General features: G+C 42.8%; 1 protein-coding gene across 4 annotated transcripts in view; it reads right to left on the minus strand.

Moving 5' to 3' along the window:
• The window catches only part of LOC110527591 (neural cell adhesion molecule 2), a 413,004-nt gene that overhangs the window by 17,476 nt on the left and 374,681 nt on the right, over positions 1-20,847 (minus strand). The window lies entirely within an intron of this gene.

The following is a 20,847-nucleotide window of genomic DNA, read 5'->3' on the forward strand; positions in this document are numbered from 1 at the left end:
TGATACCTTGCCTCGTAATTAGCCATGCCCCAGTGAACCCAGAGTGCGTATCAGCATGACGTAAGAGCCCCCTTTTAACCCGAGGGTATAAAGCTTTTGCTTTAAGAATTAACATATCAGACTAGAATGACCACGAGCTGCAGCTGAGGTCTACGATTAGTCACGATCCTGAAATGTAACACGAGGTTAAAGAAGACCTCTAAAAACTTCTTAGGGCTGCAATATGATATGATGATATGACAACAGCCAGTGAAAGTGCAGGGCGCCAAATTCAAAACAACAGAAATCTCATAATTAAAATTCATCAAACATACATGTATTTTAAACCGTTTTAAAGGTAATCTTGTTGTTAATCCCACCACAGTGTCCAATTTCAAATAGGCTTTACAGCGAAAGCACCACAAACGATTATGTTAGGTCACTACCAAGCCACAGAAAAACACAGCCATTTTTCCAGCCAAAGAGAGGAGTCACAAAAAGCACAAACAGAGATAAAATTAATCACTAACCTTTAATGATCTTCATCAGATGACACTCATAGGACTTGTTACACAAATGTTACACAATACATGTATGTTCTGTTTGATAAAGTTATATAAAAAAATCTGAGTTTATATTGGCGTTCACTAGTTCCAAAAATATCCAGTGATTTTGCATAGGCACATCGATTCAACAGAAATACTCATCATACATGTAGATGATAATACAAGTTATACACAGGGAATTATAGATATACCTCTCCTTAACTTCTTGACGCTACACATCCCCGTTAGCGGGATAATTTTCGTCAGCAACCGCTGAATAGCATAGCGCCACAGTCAAATAATATTACTAAAAAATATTCATATTCATGAAATCACAAGTGCAATATTGCAAAACACATCTTAGCCTTTTGTTAATCCACCACTTGGGCCCTACTGCCCACGTTGTTTTTCCCAATCTCGGCACTCCGAGAGCTTGTGAGCACAGCTTTTGGGGACAGAAGCGGCAAAAGATGATTCACAAGGTGAGTGGCTACCAAACAACACCACACCGGTAATGATAGCTATTAAAAAATGTCCACAACCAAACAGGTCCCGTAGAGATCAACTTGGCCGCCACGTTCCTGTACCTAACAATCACAAAGGTTCAGGGCACAAGGGTAATGTGCATAACAAGAGCAACAAAGGGTCCAACTACGATCAAAACATCAACCGAAGTTCTCTAGAAGCTCTGATTAGAGATGTACTGCAGCAGAAGAAATTTGAGAAAGGATAAGTCACCATGACTAGGCGTAAAATTGCCGGGGAACGAGTCCGCAGAAATTCACTCCATTCGCGAGGACGTCAACATTAACATTACTCCCACCCTCACTCAAATCCATGTCCAGGGCCCCCTTGATCTAAACACAAGCCCACAGGTTTTGTCAACAGACTCTGATATAGATGTGGAGATGCACAAGGTAAGCAGCATTGCAACAGCTGATTCCTCTCCCATTCCAATAGAGGACCCACTGGGTCATGAAGGTGGCTTATCCATCTTGAAAATCGACACAGATAACCAACCAATTCTTCCAACCCAATCCACTTTGTTGGGGATATGACGAGAAAAACCTCCTCGAATAGGCCATACCTTAAACCAGTCTTAGAGGACTGTTTGACCTGTGATGTGCTGATAGATTCGGGTTCGACTATTTACCTCATATCTCAAAAGAGCAGTGGACCCAGCAAAACGTTAGTTGAAAACGGAACGTAGCAACACGGTACTTTAAGTATTCACTCAAGCTATCCTGCCTCTAACCAAGGGTCTCCTACTAAAACTGAACTTCAAAAGCGTGTCACTTATCCACCCTGTGCATTGACACTGAACAGATGCTGACTGGGATAGATTTAATTGATTGTTTGGTACCGCTAATGGATTGACAAGTCTCACTCTTGGCATGCCGATGGCATTGGTGGATGACTGTTCTTACCGTCATCTAGATCACTTGCAAACTGAGGTGGGATTGGTGTGGCACAACGACATTCCGCGCAAACCTGTTCAATTTCAGCTAGGCAACAAGACCAGCCAGCAAACAGCGGTGAAACATGACTTGTTGGAACTGGCAATCTGCACCAACTCAAACTACGCCACACTCAACTTCTTATGCCACTTGTCGTTTTGGAAACAAAAGACTACGTCGAGTGGCCAAAGAAGTGAAAAACAAAGAGCTCATTCTAGCTTGCGACGACCTCATAACCAAACACGACATACTGGAAGAACGTCAAGGGACACTCCTAATCACCTGGTCGTGACAAACTTGGCAACAACCATGCCGACATTATGGCGAAATCCAGTGCAATTCACGGCACCCCTTGGGTGTTTGATACTCGGGAAGCAATGATCACTGAGGCGCCCATGGTAACACGTAGCCATGTAGCACCGCAGAACATAATAATGTGTTGCTAACTCATTCATTCCGGAATGGTGACCTGGTAGCAAAGCAACACCAAGATGAGTCCCTTGCCACTTTGATGGCTTTCCGGTCTGATCCTGTCAATCACCCAGTGTCTGAACTGGCTTTGGCAGGCTCACACGACTTGCGTTCACTGTACGCAACTAAACAGCACCTCACACTTGTCGATAACCTACTGGTTTAGTTTTCATAAACCGACGCCACACAAAGGTAGGTGGTTCCTAAACAGAGGGGGGTAATGATAGCTCATGCCCACGACGAGCCATGTGGAGGCCATAGGGGGGTAAAGGCTACATGTGAAACATTGCAACAGGTGGCCAACTGGCCTCACATGGAACAAGACATGACACAATACGTGAGGGTGTGTCTAGTTTGCTGCCAGTTTCAACCCTCCAAGCCACTTCATAGAGCACCCTTGCAACACTTCCCAGAGCTCGATCCAGATCGACTGGGTAGGCCCAGTTGCCAGGTCAGCAAGAGGCAACAAGTATCTCCTAACAGTGACTTGCGCATTCACAAAGTGGGTGGAGTGTCTGCCCGTAGCCAATGACACAGAGGAAACCACGGCTGTTCTTTTGCTCAACCACGTTTTCAGTCATTTCAGCCTGTTAGGAGAAACCGTGGACAGTGATAGCGGAACCCATTTTTGGGCAGCTCTTATGACCGAACTGTGGTGGCTCCTGGGAGTCAAAGCTAAAATCCACATTGAGGACCACCCTAGGAGCTCCGGCAGGTTAGAAATGAGCAACCAGACAATTTTCAGAATCCTGAGAAAATATGTGGCAGCCAACCACAACGATTGGGATCTCAAACTCCCACTGGTACTGATGGAGATCAGAGCCACACGCAACAGGTCAATGGGAATAACACCATTCGAGATGATGACTGACTGGCAAATGACACTTCCACTGCATCTTCTGTACCAACCGGGAGAGGTTGCCACAGCCTACAAGGCTCATCAATACGTGGCGGACATCAAACCCACCTCCAGACTGACTACCTTTGTGTACACTCAAGGAAAATTGGAAAGAAGACCCATTACGACAAAAAAGACCCCACAGGAGGTGTTCGAGATCGGAGATAAGGCATGGTACTACATATACACCAAACCCGTGGGCGTCGTAACAAAGTTCCTGCCCCACTGGACGGGGCTAGACGAGAGTGGTAAAGCTGTCACCTGTAGCTTATTATATCAGAATCCCCAGCTCCAGAGTTCGCTAGGTCAGCCCTGTAATGTCCTCTGCCATGTTTCAGAGTGCCTTAACTACTCACCTTAAAATAGGATCACCCTAGATATGACAGAGACAATGTCATGATAGAGTCATTTAGCCAAGACAAAGTAATTATATAGAACATAGTCCAATTATATGATTACGGTGTGGTAGCTATATTTTGTTAATTCAATTTTCTTTGTTTAATTCGCTTTGACAATTAGGAAGCGATAGAGCCACAAACCAGTTCCCCATATGGCCATCAGTTAGGGCCACAACACCACTCATTTGGGGAAGACATTTAAATGATGTATTGCCTGAGTGTTGTGCGTTGTTAACGTCTGCCTAAGTTACTGCCTAGATATACTAGCCTGGACAACCATACGACGGGTCCGGAACGGCGGGCCACGGCCCGGACCTCCCCTGTTCATTCTGGTGGTGGTCTTTTATGACACCTCACATTGATTGTAAACCATAGGCAGCAGACGATTCCTTTTGGGGTCTAGTTAGGGTGTTTGGAATACCTGTGTGTCTTATTAAGTATTCTTTGCCCAAAAACTACAACCTCAAACAATGGACATTGGGACAATATATTTCAACATCCGAGTGTTGGGAATGATGACAGTTGGAATAAGGAAAATGAAGGTACATTTTGTGAATAAAAGTTGCATGAAAACTTTATAACAAAAACATTTTAACTTGAAGAATTTTCTGACTGTGTATATCATGGTTACATACTTTACATTGTGTGGAAAATATTGAGGATAAAGAGATCGTTTTTGTGACGATAAGATTGTGATTTTAGTTCTCTAACGAGATCATAGTAAATTGAGATACCGTACCTCGTGATTAGCCACACCCCAAGGAACACAGAGACGGCATGACGTAAAAAGCCCCCTTTTTACCCGAGGGTATAAAGCATTTGAGTTAAGAATGAACATATCAGACTAGAATTACCACAAGCTGCAGCTGTGTTTTACGATTAGTCACGATTTCGAAACGCAACACGAGGTTGAAGACAAAAGGAACCTCTCAACAATCAACCCACGAAGGCCTGGGCCCAACAGAGATACCCAACAAAGACCTTCAACATGTAAATACATGCATTACTTCTTACCCATAAGAGAGTGGCAGTACAGGGCAAGGCATTCGAGCTAAATTAAGCGTAGTTTACAAATGTATCCATGTGTTGCTTCTCTTTCTCTCTTGCGCTCTCTTGCTCTTTAAATCTCCATCTTGTGTAACGCTCATTAAGTATCTAATCAATGACCCTACACCGTGTGTGTGTGTGTGTATCATATGTTATCATTTAGCTTGTTAGTAAATAAATAATAAAATTAATTTGCGCGGTATGGAATGATCAGTGAGACCTGGGTTTTTGCAAATGTACGTAGTCTACGACGTTCAGAATGAGACTGATTTGAGGAAGTTATTAATTAGTGACTGCTATAATATCTAACTCATTAAACAAACTTTAACCGTGGTGCCCCAAATCCCTAATGAGTTAGATGTCACATGATTAATTTAATTGAGTAATAATTCAACGTAGTAGGCAATTATTCAATAAATAGCAGTCATCACACTAATGATAGTCACATCACAATACAAAAATATGCTTTAAAGCAGTATACAAATCCATCAGATGTGGTGATCACAATATAGTAGCCACATCTAGGAAAACCGAAGTTCCAATAGCTGGGCCTAATAGTGTGTAAGAGGTAATACAATATGTTTTGTAGTGATTCCTATGTTGTTGATGTAAAAAATATTTGTTGGTTGTGGTGTGTAATGAGAAGCAACCAGCGCCTCACCTAACACCTTTATGAAATTGCTTATACACGTTACGAATAAGCATGCAGCCATTAAGAAAATCACTGTAAAAATTGTTAAATCCCTGTGGTTTGATGAGGAATTTGTCCTTGTCCTCATCCTGTTGTGTCCCATTTATATATTTTTTATATATATTTTTCTTCGCATATCCTTTCATATATTTTTCTAAACCTCAACTTCAAAATACTCTCCTCCTCCTTTTTTCTAAAGTATTTTTCTTTACTTAAGAACCAACCAACATAAGCTAGCAAGCTAACTTGCTACTAGCTAGTCGTCAGCTAACCACTGCTAAAGGTCATCAGCTAACCTTTAGCTCGCAAAACTCTCGCCAATTTGCACAACACGATTCAAACCAGAGTATACCGGACCTATTTTCTCTCCACATCCCCCGATTCCTATCGCAAGCTCTGAACCTTTTCACTTGGATCATCGCAGCTAGCTAGCTGCTATCCGAGTGGCTACTCCCGGCTAACGTCTCTGTCCTGAAGCAAGCACCAATTAGCCTGAAGCTAGCCCATGCTAGGCCCATCTCCCGGCTAGCTGAAGAGGTCCATCCGCCACTGTACAATACCTATTTTGCCAATTGGCCCGGACCCCTTTTACTGCAAGTATGGAGCTCCTTCACAACTGGACTACCGACGTAATCTGCCCAAGTGGGTTATTCAACTGGCTCCTACGTCGTGACGTCCCCTGAATGCCCATCTGCTAGCCTGCTAGCCTGCTAGAGCATATCGGACTGTTAGCGGAATAGGTCCATCGGCCAATTTCTTGGGCCACTATACCTATTTTGCCAATTGGCTTGGACCCCTTTCACTACACAAAACCCCGCTTATCCATCACGACTAGACTATCGAAATAATCTGCCCAAGGTTTTATTCCCAACAGGCCCCTCCGTTGCGACATCCCCTGGGGCCAGAGTGTCTCCTGACCCCTCCTGTCTCAGCCTCCAGTATTTATGCTGCAGTAGTTTATGTGTCGGGGGGCTAGGGTCAGTTTGTTATATCTGGAGTACTTATCCTGTCCTATTCGGTGTCCTGTGTGAATTTAAGTGTGCTCTCTCTAATTCTCTCTTTCTTTCTCTCTCTCGGAGGACCTGAGCCCTAGGACCATGCCTCAGGACTACCTGACATGATGACTCCTTGCTGTCCCCAGTCCACCTGGCTGTGCTGCTGCTCCAGTTTCAACTGTTCTGCCTTATTATTATTGGGCCATGCTGGTCATTTATGAACATTTGAACATCTTGGCCATGTTCTGTTATAATCTCCACCCGGGACAGCCAGAAGAGGACTGGCCAACCCACATAGCCTGGTTCCTCTCTAGGTTTCTTTATAGGTTTTGGCCTTTCTAGGGAGTTTTTCCTAGCCACCGTGCTTCTACACCTGCATTGCTTGCTGTTTGGGGTTTTAGGCTGGGTTTCTGTACAGCACTTTGAGATATCAGCTGATGTACGAAGGGCTATATAAATACATTTGATTTGATTTGATTTGAATGCCCATCTGCTAGCCGCGGCCCGCTAGTTGTCGAGAGCATATCGGACTGTTAGCTGAAGAGATCCATCGGCCAATTGCTTGGGCCACGATACCTATTTTGCCAATTGGACTGAACCCCTTTGCTACACGGAACCCTACTACTCCATCACAACTGGTCTATTCGACGTAACTGCAAGAAGAGGATATAACAGACTTCCTCCATTGCGACATCCCTCTAAGGCCCTTCTGCTAGCCCCGGCCTGCTAGCTGTCTGAATCGCCGTGTCTCCAGCCAGCCTAACTACTCACTGGACTCCTATGATCACTCGGCTACGCATGCCTCTCCCTAATGTCAATATGCCTTGTCCATTGCTGTTCTGGTTAGTGATTACTGTCATATTTCACTGCAGAGCCTCTAGCCCTGCTCAATATGGCTTAGCCAACCCTTTAGTTCCACCCCCCACACATGCGGTGACATCAGCTGGTTTAAATGTTTCTGGAGACAATATCTCTCTCATCATCACAAAATACCTAGGTTAACCTCCAATGTACTCACATCCTACCATACCTTTGTTTGTACATTATGCCTTGAATCTATTCTATCGCACCCAGAAACGTTCTCCTTTTACTCTCTGTTCCAAACGTACTAGATCAGGGGTGTCAAAGTCAAATGGACGGAGGGCCAAATAAAAAAATCAGCTACAAGACGAGGGCCGGACTGTTCGAATGTTCATTGAAAAATTTTTAAATGACGCATATAGTCTAGTGAACCTAATTGAACCTACTGAAAACCTAACAAATATATTACAATATGATCAGATAAATAAAGCAATATTTTCTTATGGCTCTGTCAGTAATCTTTAATTTTCAACAGACACAAAAGACAAATTTCCTTTATATAAATATCCCCATAACATGAACATTAAATGAAAGAAACCGGTATTCAAGGCACCATCAGTAGACTATATTTTCTATTTTAGCAAAAGTGGGCTAAATTTACTTCAAAGAAAAAACAATAATAGCAATTTTCTATCATCCACTCAACTGAAATATTTTTAAAATATAATTGGATTGAAATACAAAAAAATAAAGTGCAAAAATCTATTAATCAAAAACAACACTTTGTTTAAGGAGAAGTAACATGCAGTGAAAACAAATATTAAATTTTAACTTTTAAACTTGAACTGAGTAAAAACTCTAAATATGTGATTGCACAGTAATGTTCACTTGTTTGAGGTTGAGGGTGATACTTGGTGGTGTCCCATCTTTTCCACAAGTTCATCAATGTTCGGGGTAAGGCTCTGAGCTGAAGAAATCCTCAGAATTGAGTGGAGGTGTTCAGCAGTAAGTCGACTTCTGTGTGATGTTTTGTTCAGGTTCATCAAAGAAAACAGTTGTTCACACAGGTATGTGCTGCCAAACATAGACAACGTTTGAGCAGCCTGGATGCGCAGCTGGGGCATTGTGCCGGGGAGGAAACGGGCGAACTCCGCAGCACCCACTGCCGCATATTTTGCCCTCAGTGCATCATTGCATTGGAGGTCAATCAACTCCATTTGGAGGTTTGGTGGTGAGCTTTCCACGTCAACAGCAAATGGGTTACCGAGCAGTTCCAACCTGCTTTTTTGTGCTTCAAAGTCAGCAAATCGGCGTCGAAAGTCAGCGGCAAGCATACCTATTTTATCAGCCAACTGTGTGCTCGGGAACGCACTGGTAGAGAGCTTCTCTTTCATGGTCTGGCAGCTGGGAAAGTGGCTCAAATTTTCTTTCCGCATCTGCGTCTCCCACAGAGTCAGTTTGGTTTTAAATGCCTTCACTGTACTGTACATATCAGAGATGACACGATCCCGACCCTGCAGCTGCAAGTTTATTGCATTCAGATGACTCGTAATGTCACACAGAAAAGCCATTTCACACAGAAACATTTCGTCTCGGAGTTGTGTTGTGTCTTTCCCTTTGCTGTCCAAGAACAGACAAATCTCCTCACGAAGCTCGAAACATCTTTGAAGCACCTTTCCCTGGCTTAGCCATCGCACCTCTGTGTGATAAGGCAAATCACCATGCTCCGTTTCTAACTCCGTCAGAAATGCCTTGAACTGGCGGTGATTCAAACCTTTGGCTCTGATAAAGTTAACTGTGCGCGTGATGATGCTCATTACATGCTCCATTTTCAAGGCTTTACCGCACAACGCTTCCTGGTGTATGATACAATGATAAGCTGTCAGCTCACCTGTCGCGTTTTCCTCTTGCATCTTTTCCCGTATCTTCGCCACCAGTCCGCTCCTGTGTCCACACATCGCAGGTGCTCCGCCGGTTGTCAAACCCACGAGTTTTTCCCAAGGCAGCTCCATCTCATTTACACATCTTGACACCTCTTCATACAAATCATGCCCCGTAGTTGTGCCATGCATAGGACGTAAAGCCAAAAACTCCTCTGTCACGCTTAGGTTGGAGTCCACTCCGCGGATGAAAATTGACAACTGGGCAATGTCAGAAATGTCGGTGCTCTCATCCACAGCCAAGGAATATGCAATAAAATCTTTTCCCTTTTTCACAAGCTGCTCTTTTAGATTGATGGACAACTGGTCTACTCTCTCGGCAATGGTGTTTCTGCTCAGACTCACATTTAAAAAGAGTTGCCTTTTTTCTGGGCAAACTTCGTCACAAACTTTAATCATGCAGTTTTTGATGAAATCCCCCTCCGTAAATGGCCGGGCTGATTTAGCGATCTCTTCTGCCAAAATAAAACTGGCCTTGACAGCAGCCTGGCCTTGTGATTTGGCTTTTTTGAACAGAGCCTGTCGAGATTTGAGGCCTCGTTTTAATTCCTCTGCCTTTTGTAGCCTTTGTTCCATGTCCATATTCTTGTTTTTGTCCGCGTGTTTCGTTTCATAATGTCGTCTCAGATTATACTCTTTCAGTACCGCCACACTTTCTCCACACAGAAGACACACAGGTTTTCCAGCTACCTTCGTGAACATATACTCCGACTCCCACCTTGTTTGAAACCCCCGGTTCTCAGTATCCACCTTCCGTTTTGCCATTTTTGATGGGTATCTGAAAGTTAATTTTACTGTGATGCTGACGACTGCTGTGCCAATAAATATTGAAATGAAGCAGCCTACTGCTCGGTGCGTCACCTTTGCATTGTGGGAAATGTAGTATTGGTGCGTGTAAAAGATCTGCGGGCTGCCGGCTTGCTGCGGGCCGGTTCTAATAATAAATCAAGATCATTCCAGGGGCCGTAAAAAACCTTCTTGCGGGCCGGATGTGGCCCGCGGGCCTTGACTCTGACATATGTGTACTAGATGATCAGTTCTTATTGCCTTTAGCCATACCCTTATCCTACTCCTCCCCTGTTCCTCCGGTGATGTAGAGGTTAATCCAGGCCACTCCTATTCACCAGGTGCTCTCATTTGTTGACTTCTTTAACCGTAAAAGTCTTTGGTTTCATGCATGTTAATATTAGAAGCCTACTCTCTAAGTTTGTTTTATTCACTGCTTTAGCACACTCCGCCAACCCGGATGTCCTAGCCATGTCTGAATCCTGGCTTAGGAAGACCACCAAAACCCCTGAAATTTCCATCCCTAACTATAAAATGTTCCGACAAGATAGAACTGCCAACGGGGGCGGAGTTGTAATCTACTGCAGAGATAGCCTGCAGAATTCTGTCTTACTATCCAGGTCTGTACCCCCAAAATTCGAGCTTTTACTTTTAAAAATCCACCTTTCCAGAATCAAGTCTCTCACTGTTGCCGCTTGCTACAGCCACCCTCTGCCCCCAGCTGTGCCCTGGACACCATGTGTGAATTGATTGCGCTTGTGCTGCTAGGTGACCTAAACTGGGACAAGCTTAACACCCCAGCCATCCTACACAAATGATCAATGAACCTACTAGGTACAGTGGGGCAAAAAAGTATTTAGTCAGCCACCAATTGTACAAGTTCTCCCACTTAAAAAGATGAGAGAGGCCTGTAATTTTCATCATAGGTATACTTCAACTATGACAGACTTGGCAAATTATGGTGGAAAATAAGTATTTGGTCACCTACAAACAAGCAAGATTTCTGTCTCTCACAGACCTGTAACATCTTCTTTAAGAGGCTCCTCTGTCCTCCACTCGTTACCTGTATTAATGGCACCTGTTTGAACTTGTTATCAGTATAAAAGACACCTGTCCACAACCTCAAGCAGTCACACTCCAAACCCCACTATGGCCAAGACCAAAGAGCTGTCAAAGGACACCAGAAACAAAATTGTAGACCTGTACCAGGCTGGGAAGACTGAATCTGCAATAGGTAAGCAGCTTGGTTTGAAGAAATCAACTATGGGAGCAATTATTAGGAAATGGAAGACATACAAGACCACTGATAATCTCCCTCGATCTGGGGCTCCACGCAAGGTCTCATCCCGTGGGGTCAAAATGATCACAAGAACGGTGAGCAAAAATCCCAGAACCACACGGGGGGACCTAGTGAATGACCTGCAGAGAGCTGGGACCAAAGTAACAAATTCTACCATCACTAACACACTACGCCGCCAGGGACTCAAATCCTGCAGTGCCAGACGTGTCCCCCTGCTTAAGCCAGTACATGTCCAGGCCCATCTGAAGTTTGCTAGAGAGCATTTGGATGATCCAGAAGAAGATTGGGAGAATGTCATATGGTCAGATGAAACCAAAATATAACTTTTTGGTAAAAACTCAACTCGTCGTGTTTGGAGGACAAAGAATGCTGAGTTGCATACAAAGGACACCATACCTACTGTGAAGCATGGGGGTGGGAAACATCATGCTTTGGGGCTGTTTTTCTGCAAAGGGACCAGGACGACTGATCCGTGTAAAGGAAAGAATGAATATGGCCATGTATCGTGAGATTTTGAGTGAAAACCTCCTTCCATCAGCAAGGGCATTGAAGATGAAACGTGGCTGGGTCTTTCAGCATGACAATGATTCCAAACACACCGCCCGGGCAACGAAGGAGTGGCTTCGTAAGAAGCATTTCAAGGTCCTGGAGTGGCCTAGCCAGTCTCCAGATCTCAACCCCATAGAAAATCTTTGGAGGGAGTTGAAAGTTCATGTTGCCCAGCAACAGCCCCAAAACATCACTGCTCTATAGGAGATCTGCATGGAGGAATGGGCCAAAATACCAGCAACAGTGTGAAAACCTTGTCAAACGTTTTCTGTAAGTCTTCACCTCTGTCATTGCCAACAAAGGGTATATAACAAAGTATTGAGAAACTTTTGTTATTGACCAAATAGTTATTTTCCACCATAATTTGCAAATAAATTAATTTAAAAAAAAATATATATATATATATATATCATTTTGTCTGTCATAGTTGAAGTGTACCTATGATGAAAATTACAAGCCTCTCATCTTTTTAAGTGGGATAACTTGCACAATTGGTGGCTGACTAAATACGCCAAAATTGTTGCAACCCCTATTTACTAGCCTGTTCAACCTCTTTCACATCGTCTGAGATTCCCAAAGATTGGACAGCTGCCACGATCATCCCCCTCTTCAAATGGGGAGACACTTTAGACCCAAACTGCTACAGACCTATACTGTATCTATCCTACCCTGCCTTTCTAAGAAAGCCAAGTTAAGAAACAGATTACCAACCATTTAGAATCCCACGTACCTTCTCCGCTATGCAATCTGGTTTCAGAGCTGGTCATGGGTGCACCTCAGCCACGCTCAAGGCCTAAACGATATCATAACCGACCTTGATAAGAGACATTAATGTGCAGCCGTATTTATCGACCTGGCCATGGCTTTCGACTCTGTCAATCACCACATCGGCAGACTCAACAGCCTTGGTTTCTCAAATGATTGCCTCACCTGGTTCACCAACTACTTCTCTGATAGAGTTCAGTGTGTCAAATCGGAGGGCCTGTTGTCCGGACCTCTGGCAGTCTCTATGGGGGTGCCACAGGGTTCATTTCCTGGGCCGACTCTCTTCTCTGTGTACATCAATGATGTCACTCTTGCTGCTGGTGATTCTCTGATCCACTTTTACGCAGACGACACCATTCAGTATACTTCTGGCCCTTTGGACACTGTGTTAACTAACCTCCAGACAAGCTTCAATGCCATATAACTCTCCTTCCGTGGCCTCCAATTGCTCTTAAATACAAGTAAAACAAAATGCATGCTCTTCAACCGATCGCTGCCCGCATCTGCCTGCTTGTCCTGCATTACTACTTTGGACGGTTCTGACTTAGAATATGTGGACAACTAAAAATACCTAGGTGTCTGGCTAGACTGTAAACTCTCCTTCCAGACTCACATTAAGCATCTCCAATCCAAAATGAAATCTAGAATCAGCTTCCTATTTCGCAACAAAGCATCCTTCACTCATGCTGCCAAACATACCCTCGTAAAACTGACCATCCTACCGATCCTAGACTTCGGCGATGTCATCTACAAAATAGCCTCCAACACTCTACTCAACAAATTCGATGCAGTCTATCACAGTGCCATCCGTTTTGTCACCAAAGCCCCATATACTACCCACCACTGCGACCTGTGCGTTCTCGTTGGCTGGGCCTCGCTTCATACTCGTCGCCAAACCCACTGGATCCAGGTCATCTACAAGTCGTTGCTAGGTAAAGCCCTGCCTTATATGCCTTATCACTGGTCACCATAGCAGCACCCACTCGTAGCACGCGCTCCAGCAGGTATATCTCACTGGTCACCCCCAAAGCCAATTCCTCCTTTGGTTGTCTTTCCTTCCAATTCTCTGCTGCCCATGACTGGAACGAACTTCAAAAATCACTGAAGCTGGAGACTCATATCTCCCTCACTAGCTTTAAGCACCAGCTGTCAGAGCAGCTCACAGATCCCTGCATCTGTACATAGCCCATCGGTAAATAGCTCATCCAACTACCTCATCCTCATACTGTATTTATTTATCTTGCTCCTTTGCACCCCAGTATCTCTACCTGCACATTCATCTTCTGTACATATATCACTCAAGTGTTTAATTGGCATATTGTTATGACTTCGCCACTGTGGCCTATTTATTGCAGACTTTTTCTACTGTATTATTGACTGTATGTTTGTTTATTCCATGTGTAACTCTGTGTTGTACGTGTCATACTGCTTTGCTTTATCTTGGCCTGGTCACAGTTGTAAATGTGCCTACCTGGATAAAAAAGGTGAAATAAAATATAAATTGAAAAATGTTAAGGTTAAGAGGGATGTGCAAAAGGAATGGCAAAGAAGTCTGGCTGCACAACAGCTTGGCAAACATACTGCAAATTGAGAAATCATGTGACTAAACGGAATAAAAAGAAGAAACTACACTATGAAACAAAAATACATGACATAAAGAATGATAGTAAAAAGCTTTTGAGTGCCTTAAATGACATTTTGGGAAAAAAATTAAAACGCAGCTCCATCATTCATAGAATCAGATGGCTCATTCATCACAAAACCCACTGATATTGCCAATTGCTTTAATGATTTTTTTTGTGCGAATATTAGCAAACTTAGTTATGACATGCTAGCAGCAAACAGTAACCAACTATCCAAGTATAACTGATCAAATTTTGAAAGACAAGCATTGTCATTTTTTATTCCGTAAAGTGAGTGTGGAAGAAGTAAAAAAAAAGAAGATTGTTGTCTATCAGTAATTACAAGCCACCGGGGTCTGACAACTTTCGAAGGAAAATTACTGAGGATAATAGCGGACGATATTGCAAGCCCTATTTGCGATATCTTCAATCTGAGCCTACTAGAAAGTGTGTGCCCTCAGGCCTGGAAGGGAGCAAAAGTTATTCCGCTAACGAAGAATAGTAAAGCCTCCTTTACTGTCTCAAATAGCCGACCAATCAGCCTGTTACCAACCTTTAGTAAACTATTGGAAAAACTTGTCTTTGACCAGATACAATGCTATTTTACAGTAAACAGACTTTCAGCACGCTTACAGGTAAGGACATCGAACAAGCATGGCACTTACACAAATGACAGATGATTGGCTGAGAGAAATTGATGATAAAAAGATTGTGGGAGCTGTTTTATAAGACTTCAGTGCGGCTTTTGACATTATCGATCATAGTCTGCTGCTGGAAAAAAAGTATGTGTTATGGCTTTACACCCCCTGCTATATTGTGGATAAAAGTTACCCGTCTAAAAGAACACAGAAGACGTTAACAAAGAGCTGCAGTTAGTTTCAGAATAGGTGGAAAAGAATAAGTTAGTCCTAAACATTTCAAAAACTAAAAGCATTACACTTGAGACAAATCATTCACTAAACCTCAACTAAATCTTGTAATGAATAATGTGGAACTTGAGCTAGTTGAGGTGACTAAACTGCTTGGAGTAACACTGGACTGTCATGGTCAAAACATGTTGACATAAAGCTCTGCTCTGTCTTCTTAACAACACTATCAACAAGGCAGGTCCTACAAGGCCCTTGTTTTGTCGCACCTGGACTACGGTTCAGTTGTGTGGTCAGGTGCCACAAAGACGGACTAGGCAAATTACAATTGGCTCAGAACAGGGCAGCATGGCAGGCCCTTCAATGTACATGGGGAGCTAACATTTGTATTATGCATTTACATATCTCATGGCTCAAAGTGGAGAAGAGATTGACTTCATCACTACTTTTTATTTTTTTATTTTAGAAGTGTTGACAAGCTGAACGCATGGAGCAGTCCATTTAAACTACTAGCACAGAGCTCGGACGCAAATGCACTCCCCACAAGACATTCCACCAGAGGTCTCTTCACCATTTTCTTTAATATATATATATACAGTGCCTTGCGAAAGTTTTCGGCCCCCTTGAACTTTGCGACCTTTTGCCACATTTCAGGCTTCAAACAAAGATATAAAACTGTTTTTTTTTGTGAAGAATCAACAACAAGTGGGACACAATCATGAAGTGGAACGACATTTATTGGATATTTCAAACTTTTTTAACAAATCAAAAACTGAAAAATTGGGCGTGCAAAATTATTCAGACCCCTTAAGTTAATACTTTGTAGCGCCACCTTTTGCTGCGATTACAGCTGTAAGTCGCTTGGGGTATGTCTCTATCAGTTTTGCACATTCGAAAGACTGACATTTTTTCCCATTCCTCCTTGCAAAACAGCTCGAGCTCAGTGAGGTTGGAGGAGAGCATTTGTGAACAGCAGTTTTCAGTTCTTTCCACAGATTCTCGATTGGATTCAGGTCTGGACTTTGACTTGGCCATTCTAACACCTGGATATGTTTATTTTTGAACCATTCCATTGTAGATTTTGCTTTATGTTTTGGATCATTGTCTTGTTGGAAGACAAATCTCCGTCCCAGTGTCAGGTCTTTTGCAGACTCCATCAGGTTTTCTTCCAGAATGGTCCTGTATTTGGCTCCATCCATCTTCCCATCAATTTTAACCATCTTCCCTGTCCCTGCTGAAGAAAAGCAGGCCCAAACCATGATGCTGCCGCCACCATGTTTGACAGTGGGGATGGTGTGTTCAGCTGTGTTGCTTTTACGCTAAACATAACGTTTTGCATTGTTGCCAAAAAGTTCAATTTTGGTTTCATCTGACCAGAGCACCTTCTTCCACATGTTTGGTGTGTCTCCCAGGTGGCTTGTGGCAAACTTTAAACAACACTTTTTATGGATATCTTTAAGAAATGGCTTTCTTCTTGCCACTCTTCCATAAAGGCCAGATTTGTGCAATATACGACTGATTGTTGTCCTATGGACAGAGTCTCCCACCTCAGCTGTAGATCTCTGCAGTTCATCCAGAGTGATCATGGGCCTCTTGGCTGCATCTCTGATCAGTCTTCTCCTTGTATGAGCTGAAAGTTTAGAGGGACGGCCAGGTCTTGGTAGATTTGCAGTGTCTGATACTCCTGCCATTTCAATATTATTGCTTGCACAGTGCTCCTTGGGATGTTTAAAGCTTGGGAAATCTTTTTGTATCCAAATCCGGCTTTAAACTTCTTCACAACAGTATCTCGGACCTGCCTGGTGTGTTCCTTGTTCTTCATGATGCTCTCTGCGCTTTTAACGGACCTCTGAGACTATCACAGTGCAGGTGCATTTATATGGAGACTTGATTACACACAGGTGGATTGTATTTATCATAATTAGTCATTTAGGTCAACATTGGATCATTCAGAGATCCTCACTGAACTTCTGGAGAGAGTTTGCTGCACTGAAAGTAAAGGGGCTGAATAATTTTGCACGCCCAATTTTTCAGTTTTTGATTTGTTAAAAAAGTTTGAAATATCCAATAAATGTCGTTCCACTTCATGATTGTGTCCCACTTGTTGTTGATTCTTCACAAAAAAATACAGTTTTATATCTTTATGTTTGAAGCCTGAAATGTGGCAAAAGGTCGCAAAGTTCAAGGGGGCCGAATACTTTCGCAAGTAACTGTATATATATATATATATATATATATATATATATATATATACACTGTGTACAGTGGTGTGATAATGTTATATGATGCATTGTTTCATCTTTTGATTTATGTGTAATGTAAGTGCGTTAATGTGTTTGGACCCCAGGAAGAGGAGCTGCTGCCTTGGGGATCCATAATAAATACAGAATCAACTGAGTAACCCACACAGACACCAGATAGAAAGGACAAAGACACTCACAGTAACCTGCAGACAGACATAATACAAATAATACAGTAAAATGACCCAGTTCCACAACAGAGACAGCTAAGGCAGGACAAGAGGGAACAGGGACAACACTGTCACTCACCAAGCCAGATATGCATAGTCTGAGATACTACACACCCCCAGGATCCTGTAACCAACCCAGACAGACGCACACATCATAGTCATATACCCCAGGCACAGGCTGCTGGAGATAAATGCAGGCCAGGCAGGACATGGAGGACATAAAGAGCACCATCACCAAGCTAGACATACAGTTGAAGTCGGAAGTTTACATAGACTTAGATTGGAGTCATTAAAACTTGTTTTTTCAACCACTCAACAAATTTCTTGTTAACAAACTATAGTTTTGGCAAGTCGGTTAAGACATCTACTTTGTGCATAACACAAGTAATTTCTCCTACAATTGTTTACAGAGATGATTTCACTTATAATTCAATGTATCACAATTGCAGTGGGTCAGAAGTTTACAAACACTAAGCTGTGGCTTTAAACAGTTTGGAAAATTCCAGAAAATGATGCCATTGCTTTAGAAGCTTCTGATAGGCTAATTGACATTGTTTGAGTCAATTGGAGGTGTGGATGTATTTCAAGGTCAACATTCAAACTCAGTGCCTCGTTGCTTGACATCATGGGAAAATCAAAAGAAATCAGCCAAGACCTCAGAAAATACATTTTAGACCTCCACAAGTCTGGTTCATCCTTGGGACCAATTACCAAACACCTGAGGGTACCATGTACATCTGTACAAACAATAGTATGCAAGTATAAACACCATGGGACAAGGCAGCCATCATACCGCTCAGGAAGGAGACGCGTTCTGTCTCCTAGAGATTAACGTACTTTGGTGCAGAAAGTGCAAATCAATCCCATGACAACAGCAAAGGACCTTGTGAAGATGCTGGAGGAAACAGGTACAAAAGCATCTATATCCACAGTAAAACGAGTCCTATATTGACATAAACTGAAAGGCCGCTCAGAAAGGAAGAAGCCACTGCTCCAAAACCACCATAAAAAAAAGCCAGACTACGGTTTGCAACTGACAAAGATTGTACTTTTTGGAGAAATGTCCTTTGGTCTGATGAAACAAAAATAGAACTGTTTCGCCATAATGAACAACGTTATGTTTGGAGGAAAAAAGGGGAGGCTTGCAAGCCGAAGAACACTATGCCAACTGTGAAGCACGGGGGTGGTAGCATCATGTTGTGGGTGTGCTTTGCTGCAGGAGTCACTGGTGCACTTCACAAAATAGATGGCATCATGAGGGGGAAAATGATGTGGATATATTGAAGCAACATCTCAAGACATCAGTCAGGAAGTTAAAGCTTTCTCGCAAATGGGTCTTCCAAATGGACACTGACCCGAAGCATACTTCCAAAGTTGTGGCAAAATGTCTTAAGGACAACAAAGTCAAGGTATTGGATTTGCCATCACAAAGCCCTGACCTCAATCCTATAGAAGATTTGTGGGCAGAACTGAAAAAGTGTGTGCGAGCATGGAGGCCTACAAACCTGACTCCGTTATACCAGCTCTGTCAGGAGGAACGGGCCAAAATTCACCCAACTTATTGTGGGAAGGTTGTGGAAAGCTACCCGAAATGTTTGAAACCAAGTTCAACAATATAAAAGCAACGCTACCAAATACTAATTGAGTGTATGTAAACTTCTGACCCACTGGGAATGTGATGAAAGAAATAAAAGCTGAAATCAATCATTATCTCTGTTATTATTCTGGCATTTCACATTCTTAAAATAAAGTGGTGATCCTCACTGACCTAAAACAGGGAATTTTACTAGGATTAAATGTCAAGAATTGTGAAAAACTGAGTTTAAATGTATTTAGCTAAGGTGTATGTGAAACCTCTGACTTCAACTGTACATACAAACAGACAGACACTGTGAACCATAACCTACGCCGGTAACCTGGACAAAGGTGGTCATAACCAAACACATACAATACCCCTTACTGAAAGCTACCCCGGCAAATTACAATTGGCTCAGAACAGGGCAGCATGGCAGGCCCTTCAATGTACATGGGGAGCTAACATTTGTATTATGCATTTACATATCTCATGGCTCAAAGTGGAGAAGAGATTGACTTCATCACTACTTTTTATTTTTTTATTTTAGAAGTGTTGACAAGCTGAACGCATGGAGCAGTCCATTTAAACTACTAGCACAGAGCTCGGACGCAAATGCACTCCCCACAAGACATTCCACCAGAGGTCTCTTCACCATTTTCTTTAATATATATATATACAGTGCCTTGCGAAAGTTTTCGGCCCCCTTGAACTTTGCGACCTTTTGCCACATTTCAGGCTTCAAACAAAGATATAAAACTGTTTTTTTTTGTGAAGAATCAACAACAAGTGGGACACAATCATGAAGTGGAACGACATTTATTGGATATTTCAAACTTTTTTAACAAATCAAAAACTGAAAAATTGGGCGTGCAAAATTATTCAGACCCCTTAAGTTAATACTTTGTAGCGCCACCTTTTGCTGCGATTACAGCTGTAAGTCGCTTGGGGTATGTCTCTATCAGTTTTGCACATTCGAAAGACTGACATTTTTTCCCATTCCTCCTTGCAAAACAGCTCGAGCTCAGTGAGGTTGGAGGAGAGCATTTGTGAACAGCAGTTTTCAGTTCTTTCCACAGATTCTCGATTGGATTCAGGTCTGGACTTTGACTTGGCCATTCTAACACCTGGATATGTTTATTTTTGAACCATTCCATTGTAGATTTTGCTTTATGTTTTGGATCATTGTCTTGTTGGAAGACAAATCTCCGTCCCAGTGTCAGGTCTTTTGCAGACTCCATCAGGTTTTCTTCCAGAATGGTCCTGTATTTGGCTCCATCCATCTTCCCATCAATTTTAACCATCTTCCCTGTCCCTGCTGAAGAAAAGCAGGCCCAAACCATGATGCTGCCGCCACCATGTTTGACAGTGGGGATGGTGTGTTCAGCTGTGTTGCTTTTACGCTAAACATAACGTTTTGCATTGTTGCCAAAAAGTTCAATTTTGGTTTCATCTGACCAGAGCACCTTCTTCCACATGTTTGGTGTGTCTCCCAGGTGGCTTGTGGCAAACTTTAAACAACACTTTTTATGGATATCTTTAAGAAATGGCTTTCTTCTTGCCACTCTTCCATAAAGGCCAGATTTGTGCAATATACGACTGATTGTTGTCCTATGGACAGAGTCTCCCACCTCAGCTGTAGATCTCTGCAGTTCATCCAGAGTGATCATGGGCCTCTTGGCTGCATCTCTGAT

Source organism: Oncorhynchus mykiss, chromosome 7 (assembly GCF_013265735.2).
Source record: "Oncorhynchus mykiss isolate Arlee chromosome 7, USDA_OmykA_1.1, whole genome shotgun sequence".
NCBI classification, from domain to species: Eukaryota; Metazoa; Chordata; class Actinopteri; order Salmoniformes; family Salmonidae; genus Oncorhynchus; species Oncorhynchus mykiss.